The sequence below is a fragment of the Taeniopygia guttata genome, chromosome 1, assembly GCF_048771995.1.
Source record: "Taeniopygia guttata chromosome 1, bTaeGut7.mat, whole genome shotgun sequence".
Taxonomy (NCBI): domain Eukaryota; kingdom Metazoa; phylum Chordata; class Aves; order Passeriformes; family Estrildidae; genus Taeniopygia; species Taeniopygia guttata.
Window position 1 is genome coordinate 17,865,189 of NC_133024.1, and position 13,914 is coordinate 17,879,102.

The window sequence follows — 13,914 nt, forward strand, 5'->3', positions numbered from 1 at the left end:
CATTTCAATCCAGCTGAGCTTCTGAGGGTGTTGAGAGTGTGGCCTCTTTTGGACCTTGGAATTAAAAAGAGTATCCGAATAAAGCTTCCTTTTATTAGAGAAGAGAAGCATTCTTTTGAAAGGGTCTCAAATATCATCCTTGGCTGCCAGCACTTTTTGGGAAAGACAGGTGAGAAGTGAAACACATTCCTTCCATTATGCCTTTTGCCACAGCATCCAGCTTTATCATCTGGGCAATTACAAGTCTTTGAAAAAAGAAGCTCAAATGCCATTACACTTCTGACTTAAACCAAGGGAGGGGGGGGAAAGAAAGAGGTATTTTAAGCTGCACTTTGATAGGACCAAAATAGTATTAAAGGAAAGCAGCAGATATTTTATCACTATTTGTGGCCTGAGTTTTTCTTAGATGATTCTCAACATGCCACAATTTCAGTACAAGGGGGTGAGAGAGGGGAGGAATTCCTGGGGTCTGTTTCAAGTGTAAATAGTTAGTTTTAACTGGATTTTGCACATCAAAGATGTGCAATTATTTCCTCTAATTATTAAAAGCATGGGATGGATACATGTGAAAAAACAGGGCATTGGAACATGCTCTGGGAAGAGTCTTAGGGACACACGGAATTGTGTTACAGCGCTGAAGACGGAGGGAACCTTGAAGAGCATTAGGATCACTCCTACTATTCTAATCCACACTTTTGAGAGGGCTCTTTTACTGTTTGCAAGATTTCACTGTCCCACATGGGTATTTCCACAGCCCAGTGTATGTTTCAGTGATGATTTTTATGGTTCTCGGGCTGCTCCTGGTGCTCAGTGCCCCAGCAGGGATTACCAGGCTCTTCAGGAGGGAGTTCCTGTAAGGGGAGAAGAATTAGGACTGTTCCATGCTGGAAGAACAATGCTTACATTGCGTGCCAGCTGTTCCTCAGGCTTTACAAGGAGCTTAGACCCATCTTAAATCCCATTTAAGCCCTACTTTGATTTTTTTGCCTGCATCTCCAGCTAATGAAAACTGACAGTGACATCTCTGTGCAGGAGCTGGTCACTGGATCTGAGAAATGCTAATATCTGTGTATTAGGGACCTGCTTTTTTAAAGGTTTGTGGTAGAAATGTAATAACCTCAGGGCACTGAAAATGCTCTCCTTCACTCTTACCAGTCCTCCCTCCACTTAATTTTGCTGTTCTCCTGCTTACGTTACATAGATAATAAGTTCCTGTCTGCATTCTTAATTACCACCACACAGCAACACAAGTCTTGTCTCTTGTGGGGAAAGTTTCATCTCAGATGGAAAATGAATCTGTGGCATGGCTCCTTTTATAGCCCTGCCCTTGAGGGTTGTCCCTGCATTGTTTGCAAAACCAAAGCCTTGAACTGGAGAACCTCCTGGCAATGAAGCCAACAGAAGAAAAGTAGGATGGGTGATTATAGTTTTCCTAGGAAAATCCAGCTACTGAGTGGCAGTAGCCTATACTTTTCATTTTCAAGACAAATATCAAGAGTTTTTGAAGCTGTGGCTGTGCCAATCCCATGCTGGCTTTTCACAATCTCTCCTCTCTCATCCCCAAGACTTGCAGATGAAATCAAAGGGGATGAGAGGCTTAGGGCAGGTTGGGGCTATTGGATTTTCATATTAGTAAGATTGGAGTTTTATCTACATTTATGCTTATTCAGGAAAGCAATTACATTTAGGGCTGTTTCTCAAATCAGAACTTTAAAAATATAATATTCTTTCAGCCCATAAATAGCTGTGTCTTCTTTAACCAAACTACCAAAGTTTCTGTGAAATTTCTGTGAATAATTTTCAAGGAGCAGACCTTGGGTCTGTAGGATTTCTCCTGAATCTTGTCAGATATTCCTGGTACAGTGTAACAATATCTGCAAGAATTTTCAAACCTCCACCTCCTTATGTCTGTCAACAAACAGCTTGTGCACCAAAGCCCTTTGGCACATGCAGAGCCATAACGAGGCAGGGAGCTTGGATGCCTGACTTTCAGTCATGCCTGCATGTGCAGCTGTGTTCATCCTGTCCATAAACAATGCAGGGAAACCTGGGGGGAAATTACCATAAAAGGGGAAAAAGATTCCATGACAGATTCGATTTAAGTTGAGAAAAAATAAGAACAAAGAGCAGGTCTGCTTCAGCTGCCAGAGTTATTCTTGCCAGTGGGATAAAGAGTGGCAAAAATATAGGGGAGGGATAACAGTGACTGCTGGGTCAAGCTTGATGTTGATATTTCTCATTCATTCACTGTTTGAATTTCTGTCATGGAATGACAGAATGTCCCAGAATTATTTGTGTTGGAATGGACCTTAAAGATCCTCCAGTTCCATCCCTGTGCCATGGGCAGGAACACCTTCCACTATCCCAGGGTGCTCAGAGCTCTAGCCAAGCTGACTTTAAACAATTCCAGGGACAGGGAATCCAAGAACTCTGGGTACCCTGTGCCAGGGCCTCTCCACCCTCACAGGGAGGAATTTCTTCCCACCATCCCATCCAAACCCACTCTCTTTCATTTTGGAGCCATTCCCCCTCATCCTGCCACTCCTTTCCTTGTAAATTGTCTCTCTCCATCCTTCTTGTAGCTCCTTCAGGCACTGGAAGGCCACAATTAAGTCACTCCAAAGCTTCTCTTCTCCACTTCTCCAGGCTGAACAGTCCCAACAATCCCAAAGTGAAGCACATGGGTGTGTGTACCTTGGATATATAATACCTTGTGAGATGTGGCTATAAAAAGAAAACTAGCATGACTTTTTTTTTTTTTTTCTTGGTCATCATATGGTTTCGTTTTAGGTAGTCCTGTGAGGAGCAGGGAGTTGGATTCTGTGATGGGTCCCTTCCAATTTGAGATATTCTATGAATTTATGGTTCCATGCCAGGCCGGATACAAAGAGAGAGGTTTGTGGTTTTTTTGACTTCCCAATTACTTCTTGTACAATTAACTAGAAGGAGAAAATTCTCCTGTGCATACCTAAAGTCTCAGCTTGACACAGCAAGAGAATTCACTTGAAGAGGCTTTGCTGAGAGGAGCTGGTGTGGGCTCCCAGTTGAGCTGAAAGCTGTTCCACCTGCTCCCTGGCAGAAAGGCAACGTGCATAATTAAAAGCAGACATCTCAAAGGCTAGGAATACCCAGGAGGATTTTGAATGCTGAGAGTAGTGAGGGGTTCTACCTCATCCACACACTGTTTTCCACCCTTTAAGGACTCTGGAGAAATTAACTAGCCATGTTTGGTTATTATTAATCCTTTTTACAATGGATAGAGCATCTAGAGGAAGGTCTGGTGCCAAGGATCTGTTGTTTCAAGCAGCCTCAGACGCTGTGAGCCCTCCCCAGTTAAAATTTTGAGGGTTTAATTTATTACAGAGTCTGGATCAGCACTGGTGGGAAGGTGAAAATCCTGTGTTTCAGTATTCACTTTAGTGGAATTGAGACTCTGTTTTTCTTTCCAGGCTCAGAAGAGAAGCTGATTGCCACAGAATTAGCTCTTCCTAGGGAAAAGGGTTTTATTGGTATCAGAGACAAATTTGTGCTTAAGGTCACTAATTCCAAATTACTTCTTCTTCAACAAAGCCATGTTATTAGATACTACAGATTTATGGTTATTTCATCCCAAATGTAATCTGTGCTGGCTCATAAATTATCTGCTTAGAAGAGCTGATAACATTGCTGTGTGAGGGAGTCTAACTTTTTAAATAAAATAAGGAGAAGCAATCAAACATAAATGAAAATACAATTGCCCACCCACTCTAAGTTTTCTGTACTGGGATAACCAGTCAACAGGAATTATGCTTGGTTCAGAAATGGAAAAATATTTTTTAGAAATATATTTAAAGAGCTCACATGCTGATGACATTCTTTATCAAAGATCTAGTGACAGACCTGTCCTTTTCTCCTAAAAATGTGAAAATTAATCACCAACCAGTAACGTATATTTTATGTTAATATAATTAATTAACACCAGACAAAGTTTTTCTCTCATTGTTTCTCCTCTCAAGCCAGTCCTCTACAGGGACATGGACCAGGTTGACTTCACACCTCTCCAAGGCTCTGTTTTATGCCTCTACGTATTTTTTGAGATTTTCCCTCTCAGTTTAGAAAAACTATACAAAATATGCTTTCCCCATATGATAGAGAAATTAATATTGAATCTCCCATTAGGTCATTTGAGCATAAGGAACACTTTGCTCTTTCGTCTGCAAACAATACCATCTTTTCCTCAGAAGGTCTGATTCTGAAATGTGTATACCATGTAATAAAATATATTGATTTGAAGCAGTTATTAATGTGAATATCTGTATTTCCATGTGAATAGGGCTGTAGGATCAGGCCAGAACCATGCAAGTCACTACAGAAGGATGAATTATAGGACTGGAGAGGGAGAACTGCAGGAACTTGCAAACCCCATTATATTCTTGATTGCATTTTGAATCTCCTTTTCTATTAAAGGTTTACAAGTTATAGACACCCTATGAGAATTGCCAGACAGTGCTTTAATAAACAGATGTCCTGCTTGAGCAACCCTTCTACACAGGCATAAACCAAACTCATTTCCTCTAGGGTCTGATTTCAGCTGAAGTTGGAATCTGTCAGGACAAGGATTAAGACAGCCAGGAGAGGAGCAATGAAAGGGAGCTGAGCTACTCATGAGTAAATAGAAGTATACAGGCAATAATAATGGATTAAGTGGGTGGCATTCCAGAATGGGGCTTCCCTATTTGCTCCTTTTTCTCTCCATCTTGTGTCACTCCCTGCTAAAGCCCTGTTTGTCTCCATAGTGCCAATTTGAAAGTCACACATGTCTGAATCCTGCCCAAAGAGCAGCACAGCTTTAGAACCTGAAGGGATTCACAGACTCCCAGAGTGCTGGAGGTCATCCAGTCCAACTCCCCTGCAGGTTCACCCAGAGCAGCTTACACAGGATCCAGGCAGGTTTGGAGAATCTCCAGAGAAGCAGACTCCAATCTCTCTGGGCAGCCTGTTCCAAGTGTTCTGTAACCCTCACAGTAAGGAAGATTTTCCTGATATTCAGATGAAACTTTCTGTGTTTCAGTTTGTGCCTCCCACTCCTTGTTCTGTCTCTGGGCACTACTGGGAAGAGTCTGATCTCTTGATTGTCTCCTCTCGAGGCTGAGCAGCTCCAGTTCCTTCAGCCCTCCCTCCTAAGGGAGATGCTCCAGGCCCTTCAGCATCTCCACAGTCCTCAGCTGGACCTGCTCCAGTAATTCCTTCCCTTTCTTGACCTGGGGAGCCAGAACTGGACACAGCATTGCCCAGAGAAGAGGGAAGATCACCTCCCTCAGCCTGCTGGCCACACTCTTCCTCCTGCTGCCCAGGATCCCACAGGCACATGGTTCAATTGCCCCTTTCCCACTCAGATATTAGGGAGCCAGATTGGTCACAGAGCTCCCTGAATCATCAGGGTAAATTCTCCTCTCTCCATCACCATGGATCACTCTTATCTAGCTCCAAAGCAGAGAGGAGTTTTCTGTAGCTGCACAAGTGGGGAGAGCAGTGATGTTTCTTTCATGGAGCACTCTAATTGCTGGGACTTATTGCAAAAGTTCTCTTTGGCTTCAGATACATGGATAGGAGGGTTCATGTTTTGTAAACAGCAGGCAAAAATAGGTGGCTGGCTAAGAGGAGTGTTCCTGAGTTTTATGGGATCAGTAAAAGTTGTTGTTGTGCAGAGCACTTGGCTTTCTCCAGTGGTGTCTTACAACAGCTTTAATCAGGTTCCTCCCTGCACCAGGATGCACTAGGAGTTTGCTTGGCAGCTGTTCCACAAAATCCAGTCAAAATCCAGGCCTCCCGCTGGAGTGAACAGAGCTTATGGATGCACTTGAGTGCTTTGCTGAAGCAAGGCCAGCCTGGGAGGAAACGTCTCGCCCAGGAGCCAGTCTCACCTTCTTTGGAGATATTTTCAAGGTATGAGATTTGTATTTTTCTTTCAAATGTTGGGGTTGGGTTTTTTTGGTAGTGTTTTTTTTTGGGGGTTTTTTTTTGGGTTTTTTTTTAAGTTTGGTTGGTTTGGTTTGGTTTTTGGTTTGATTTTTGGTTTTTTGTTTTGCTTTGTTTTTTTCCTCCAATCAGGACTAATCTCTTCAGAATGAAGATGTATGATACTCTCTTGTATATGAAAAATTGCATAAATAAGAACAGTGCAGAGGCCTGAGAAAGGCATTTCTTTTGAAAACAGCAGTCAGAGGCTCTTCATAACTCTCCCCTTTTTTGGCTGATGATATGGTTGAGCACTGAGACCTGGGCTGGGAAGCCCCACTAAGCAGTTCCTTCCTCTATAAAACAGATGCTGGAGAGGAATTTGATCCAGCTCTCTCCTGCACATTCCACCACACACCTTGGGTCTGAGCTTCAGACCACTGAGGGCAGCTGGATGACCCCACTGCAGTTCAGGGAATATCCTACCTGGGGGAGGCTTGGAAATGTCACAGCAGCATTCCTGGCTTTGCTAAAGTTGTGGGTTGCTCCCATTTGTCAAGGCCTTTGAAACAGAAAATCAGGGCTGCATTGAAACTAAAACTGTAGAGCAAAAATATGAAAGAAGATGAGGATAAATAATGGGCCCATGTGGATTCAGATCCTGTTCTTCACATCACCAAAATAGAAAGCAGAGCCTAGAAGGAAACAATATTTAGTGCTGGCTTCCTTCTAACAAAGCTAGGGCTAATGGCATTCCATCTTTTGATCCTGTTTCTTTAAACCAAAACTGAAATGAGGGAAAAGGATGAAAGAATCCTTCCAAAAAGAGGTCCCTTGTGCTGATGGCCTCTCAGGCCACTGCACAGTGAATGCCTCCCTCTCTCCTTCCTCCTGTGCCTCCAGTTCCAGGCTGCTCCCGGTTCACACAAAGACTGCTGCACCCTGTGGCACCTTCGGACTAAGGGGATTGCATTTTTCCACTCTTTGGGAACGTGGATACAACTCCACACCTCCAGCAAAACACAGAAAACCATCACAAACCTGATCATACCACCCTGATCACACACCAATGTAATTTGATTTGGTTGGAGTTGATGAGTAGCAACAATTACTGCATTATAAATTAAAGCCTAGTTCAAGACTGACAGTAGGAAATTACCCTCCCTTCCACCAAAAGTCGAACTTTTTCTTTTTTTAATGTATGTGAGAATTCATTTTAATTGTAAATGACCTTTTACATTACCTCATTCAGCTGGGTAAAAACTGAGTGGAAACCCCGGCTTAGGTGAGTCAGTAAATATTTGTACAACTAATAGCAGTAAAGGAAAAACTAGGCAAGTTTGCTTTTGTTTAGGCAAACAGAATGATAAAAATAAAATTGTGTCATGTAGCAATAATGGTTACTGAAATCTTACTTCTTCAAGCACTGTTATAAGGTGAGGCTGCAGATCTGTCAGCACTGTCCTAATATCAAATGCATGAAAGATACTTTTTCAGTATCACAGCAATAATATTAATAGGCTCAAGATGCTTTCAGACATGTCATTTGATCTGTAAGAAAACTGTTCTTGAATGGCTCGGGCACCAAAGTGTTCTTTTGTTCCAAGATTTGGAACAAATTGAGGCAGAGATGCAGGAGAAGATAAAATGTGATAGCTGAGATCTTCCAGGACAACAAAACAGACTCTCCTTTTCACAGGTTTTCCACAGTTGTCTCTCATTTGAAATGATAAATCCACATTGCTGTGATTTTCCAAAGCATGTCATTTCAAGGGATTACCAAACCTGTTCCTAAATTATTTAGGGGTTTTGTAAAACTCCACAGCCATTTGTCAGACTTTCAATGGCATTTAGGATTTCCAGGACAGCCTCAGGCACTTCTCTGGAATGCAAGTGTGGGAACCTGTGGGGATGGCTTTGCTGCCACTTCACAAGACCTCCAGGTCATTTGTAGGTGCTCCAGCTCCAGCTCCCTGCAAGTTTGAATGCTTATTGCATTTGGATAAGGATCTGCCATATCCAGCTCATCCAGGATAAGCCCAAACCCCAAATTTTTCTGTAAGTACAAGAGGCACTGGACATTTCAAGACTGCTTTGCTGTGTGACTTCAGCTTGGAGACTTGACTGGTTTTACAAAAAATCTCTCATCAAGAATTTCACTCTTAAATTTATCTAAGTGGCAGTGAACCTTTTCATGTACCAAATCTGTATTTGTTTTTAACTGACAAACTTTTATTGCTGTCATGCTAAGAAGCAAGAAAAAGAACCAACCCTTAAAAAAACCAAGCCAACCAACCAACAACAACAACAACAACAAAAAGAAAAAAAAACAAAAAAAAAACAACAACAAAAAAAAAACCACAAAAAAACCCCCACAGAAATCAGGATGGTAGATATTGTTCAGTAATTGGTCTCCTGCTTTCCAACAATCAGCAATTCTTGCTCGTGGAGGTAGAAAAGCTGGAAAGGGCAGAGCACAACAAACTCACTCAGCATCACAAAGATCTCCCAGCTCTTTAGCAAAAATTTTGCAAAATTATTTCTCAGATCTTCAGCAGCTTTTCAGCCTTTAGTGAAAGGAGTCAGAGAAAAAACAGTAAGCAAAGCAGATACAGGTTGAACATTCACAGTCACTAAATACTGTTAACAATCATTAAGCATTGCTGCCTGAGTCAGTAAAATACCAGTTGTCTCAGATTAAAACTCTGCCTAACAGCCTTTTGGAGAAGATCATTCAACAGAATAGAGGTTTCATTCTTTCTGGTTTCATTTTTAGTTTTTTTTTTTTTCCAAAGGTATAGTCAGTATCAACATCAAGAGAAAGACACGGTCAACCATGAGTCTGATTATTCAGAGAAAAAAAAACAAGCAGAGAGGTTCTCCTGCACAGGGCTTTAAATCCAACATTTTCATAACTATTCAGCAAACCTCCCATGGAAAGACTTCCAACCACCACCTTCCTCCTACTCCCATCAAAGTGTTGTGAAAAAAGCTGGTAAATGATGACTTTAAATCATATCCCAGCAAAGAAAGTAGGCTGCCAACAACAAGGAGTTTTACATAAAGTTATCCTTCTGAGTCTCAAACAAAACAAAGCCTATCTTATCTCCACATCCATTTACATGCTGTAATCTGAGTGGTTTCACGTTTCATTTTGTTTGAAGTAGTGAAAAAAAAAAAATGTTTTGCAGGAATTTCCCTTATTTTAAAATGACCTGATTAATCCCCAAATTTGCCTAAATTTCAACCCAAAACTCAGGTGCAGCGAGGCAGGGCCGTTCCCTGCTTTGTTTGCCCATCTGTTTCTCTGCACAGGGGAATCGTGGCAGAACTGTTTAATGCAAATGGTGCTGAGAATATGGAACAAGTTACCCGAGTTGGGAGCCAGCGCAGAGCATACATGTGTTCAAATTACCGGAGATTTGTTCCTCTGGTACGGAGGATTGAGGGATGAAAATGCAAAACCATGGGATTCAGCTAAGCTAAACAAAGGAATCCATGCTACATTTTGGGCCAGATGCCTTTTTCCTGAAAAGATTTTGCTTCCAAATGATTCAGGTGCAAACTTGTTGTCTGCTGGGACGGAGAGCCAAGAACCCTTGATTTTGCTTTGGGTCTGACATGTGAATGCAGGCAGGGGGTTTCTGCCTGGTTTTCTTCTGATTCAAGTTTTTTTTTTTTAATCTCCAAAGCATGTGCACTAGGAAAGGAGTCCTACAGGCTGGGTTTTGGCCAGGCCTGAGTGGGTGCAAAGCAAGCAGAGAGAGCTGGTGGAGGTTGTTAAAAACCTGCCTCATGTTCGACAGGATCCAAAGAGGTCCCCTGAAACCAGCTGTAGCCTCTGTAGAAAAATCTGCTGGGCCAAATCAATGGCTAAGGCATAGCAGAAAGCAGAAAAAACTCTCCTCCCCTGAGTGCCTTTATTCTGAGGTGAAATTCCTCTGACGTCCACACAGGGAGCAAAACCCCAGATCACCTGAGCTCTGAGCTTTACCTACAAGGCATCATCTCAAGTCAGATGATGGCAAGGGCTTTGATAAATTTGCTCAAGCACAGAACTGAGCTAACATGTCTGCAGGAGTTCTAAATTAGAGCTGGCTGCTGTCCAGGCACTTCCAAGCAGGAGAAGAAGAGCCTCAGGTCTATCTGAAATGTCCTCTAGATGGATTCTCAGATAGGATGCTCTGAAGTGTTGCCTCTTGTGGTTGCAGTTGCCTGTGTGGGTGGCTGAGCTCTCTGGAACCCATCTTGTGAAAACAGCACCTTGACAATCCCATTAACAATACAGAGAGCTGGGTTCAGTATGAAAACCCTTCTTTTCAGAGTGCCTCAGATCTGAGGGATGGTTTGAAGGGGAAAAAAAAAAAATCTGATTCAGAACTTGAAAGGAATTCATGTCTTTGCCTTAACATTTATTACTGGGAAACATTACTAATTTTTACTCTAAGAGGTACTGACCAAAAACTCTCCCAGTGTTTTCCTGGTAGCACAGCAAGTAAAGAGGCTGGAGAAAGTGAGTGTTTTGCTTTCCAACAGTAAAAAACAAAATTAAATTGCCCCCTTACATGCACACAGAGTGCCTTAAAATCTGCAGAAAGAGCCTGAAACTGAAACTAAGGGCAGAGTTTGCTAAAATCCATAAAGCCATGTGAATGCAGGGCACTTGCACCACAACATAATGAAAACCATCAGAAAACCAACTTCATGTGGCTTTCATGGACCCACAGACTCTGGTGGCTTTGTTTTGGAATTCTGCCTGTGCCCCATGCGAGTCACTGTGTCAAGAGAAGAATGTGAGGGAGTTCTGTGGGCCTGCAGTGCAGGATCAGCAGGAACATCCCAGCTGAAGCATTCCAGGTGCTTGTTAAAACAGGGTTAGGCAAATGAGGGAGGAGAGAAGGCCACAGGGGTTACACTGCAGACAGCAGACAGTCTGATGGGCTTTGCATTTCGTGCAGTCATTCATTTCCATATGTGCATGAACTATGCAGCATTCCTTGGCTACTTGGAATGAGGACTACTCCTTATCACTGTAAATGAGCACACAGATCAAAAAACCACCAAAACCAATCAAACAGTGAACCACACTCAGCATTTGCTTCCAAGGACGAGTACAGCTGGTGCACAGTGATATGCAGTGACGCTTTTTGTCAATTTTCGTCACGCACTAAATGTTTTCTCCTTGTGCTGGTTTCAGCTGGAGTAGAGGTAAATTTTTCTTTAGTGGCTGGTGTGTGGCTGTGTTTTGTGTCTGATAATACAGAGATGGTTTTGTTGTTGCTGAGCAGGGCTCACACAGAGCCAAGGCCTTTCCTGCTTTTTGTCCTCCTGGAGAGGAGGTTGGGGGTGCAGGGGACACAGCCAGGACAGGTGACCCCAGCTGACCAAAGGGATAGTCCAGTGACATCCTGCTCAGGATATAAAGGGTAGGGAAGAAGGAGGAAGAGGGGACATTTCGAGTGATGGGATTTGTGCTCTCAAATCACTGTTAGGTGTGATGGGGATCCCTTTTCTCCTGGGGATGCTGAGCACCTGCCCATGGGAAAAAGTGAATTAATTCCTTGTTTTCCTTTGCTTGTGTGCAGCCTTTGTTTTCCCCATTGAACTGTCTTTATATCAACCCATGAGTTTTCCAGCTTCTACCATTCCAATTCTCTCCCTGATCCTGCTGATGGGGGAGTGAGAATGTGAGACTGCTATAATGCTCTTCACTACAAAATTGCTCTGACCTCATCTGCACAAAACTGCAGACAGACAAAAAAAAAAAAAAAAAAAAAAACAAACCTGCAATTAGAATTTACGAAAATGAGCTCTTCAGAAGATGCAAACAGGAAAGGACAGGGGGTTTTTATGTCTCTGTGAAGTCCAGGAGGGAGGTGCTACCTAAGCCCTGTAAGTAGAAATGTGTCCAAGCAGCCAAAACAGGGCTGCAGTGAGGTCATGTCTTTGTCAGTGGCACTCAGGAAACCTGACTTCACTCTGAGGGACCCCTGCAGCCACATCCTACACAGCAGCCCTGGGCCTGGAAGGCAAAGGCTGCAGCTCACAGGGGATAGGGAGGAAGTGACTTTACAACCAAGAGCTATTATTCACCCTGATTACGCTGTGGTTGCTCAGTGTTGTTCATGTGGATTTGCTGAGGAGTAGAAAATATGCAGCAGACGTTGTCTGGATTGGAAACTGAGAGACGTCAATGTGTGATTGTGAAGAGACAGCATCATGCAAGGCCTTCCTTCCCTACAGCAAGATACACAATTCTTAGCACAACACAGTTTAATCATTTTATCAGTGGCCTACAAATAGACAGAGAATCATGGAGTCATAAAATGACCTTGGTTGGAAGGGACTTTAAGGATCATTTAGTTCCAGCCCCACTGTTGTGGTTAAGGGCATCTTCCACTCTCCCAGGTTTCTCAGAGTTTCAGCCAAGCTGGCCTTGGACACATCCAGGTGCAGCCACAGCTCCTCTGGGCACCCTGTGCCAGGGCCTCCACACCTTCATGGGGCAGAATTCCTTCCTTTTATCTAATCTGTCCCAATACAGAACCCTGAGGGACACCACTGGAGTCACATAAATCATAAAATCAGCTTAGGAGGCAGTCTAAGCTTTAAATGGGCTGGGATGAAGAATTGAGGAATCTGATGATGAGTTATGGAGCAGAGCAGTGCCTCTGGAAACAAAGGCTGTGACCCATGACCTTAGAAGAGGAACATTCTCTCCAGAGAAGCAGGGGCTGTGCAAAAGCAAAGGGAGGAGCTGCTGCTGTTCCTCACGTGATGAGTTCCTGGTATGGTCTCTGACCAACAGAGTTATGGAAGCCAAGCTGCAGCTTCGCTTTGTCCAGCAGCAATATCCACAGCTTTGAGATATTTTTAATTAGCTGAAGGAGGCCAAAACACAGAGTGAACTATTGAAAAATTGTTCTTTGCATAAGCACAAGGCCCTTACTGTGCTTAAGCCTCACAAGTAAAAGGTCAGAGTGATGAGCTATTATCTACAATTTGACTAACTAGAAAAAATGAAGTAGCAGACTCTTCAGACTGGCAAGAAAAGGTTTAATAGGGTGTGATGTCTGGGCACTACAGCTAAAAGGATTTCAGAGGAGGAGCTGGATGCCATTTTTTACCAGCTAAGGTTAATAAGCATTGGAATAGCTTTCCAAAAGCTCTCATTTCTTCCCTGAAAATATCAAGTTTTAATGAGTCAAGTGGATAAATCTGAGTGGTTTGGGTGTGAACACATGGCATAAACACAGTGGTAACACTCATCTTCCTCACACAACAGCAGCTGGCACTTGGTGGGACCCCAGGACGGAGTTCCAGCATGGAAAGGGGAGCTTTTTGTTGGGAAAGGTCATGTATGGGACATTGCTTGGTTATATTTTCTCTTAAAACATGTCACCATATGGTTTCCATGTTTGGAAGTGGTCAACTCCTGCTCTGAGCAGAGGAGAATGGTTCTGCTGCACTGGGGATGGGTGAGTTTTTATGAACCATGGAAAGTCATGCTGTTCACTGGCAAGGGCTTGAGTACACACATTTGTCAGTTCATATTGGAGCACATAAACCCCAGTAAACATCAGGAGGAAATAAGGTTGCCTGGTGTGGTTATGATCTAGACCATGACATGAACGTTGCAAAATGTTCTCCTGGGAGAAAAAAAATCTGAAAATACTGCAAGCAAGAGAGCAGAGAAGCAGAAGGGTTCTGAGAGAGAATAGGTGATTTGGGAAACAGCCTCGAGGCTATGACGAAATCCCTGCAGCTCAGACTACTCAGGAGAGCAAAAGTTTGGTTTGGTTGGGAAGTTTCTTGCCCCGTTTGAATGCTCTGAAAGGTGGGCTGGGTGTTTTTATACTCCTTTGTAAATCCATTTTAGGCCACAAGAGATTTCTGTGGCATGATGTAGAGTGGAAGAATGTTTTTGTCTAGTGGACCTCAGTTTTTTCTCCTCCTGAAGGTCAGGATAGATGGATT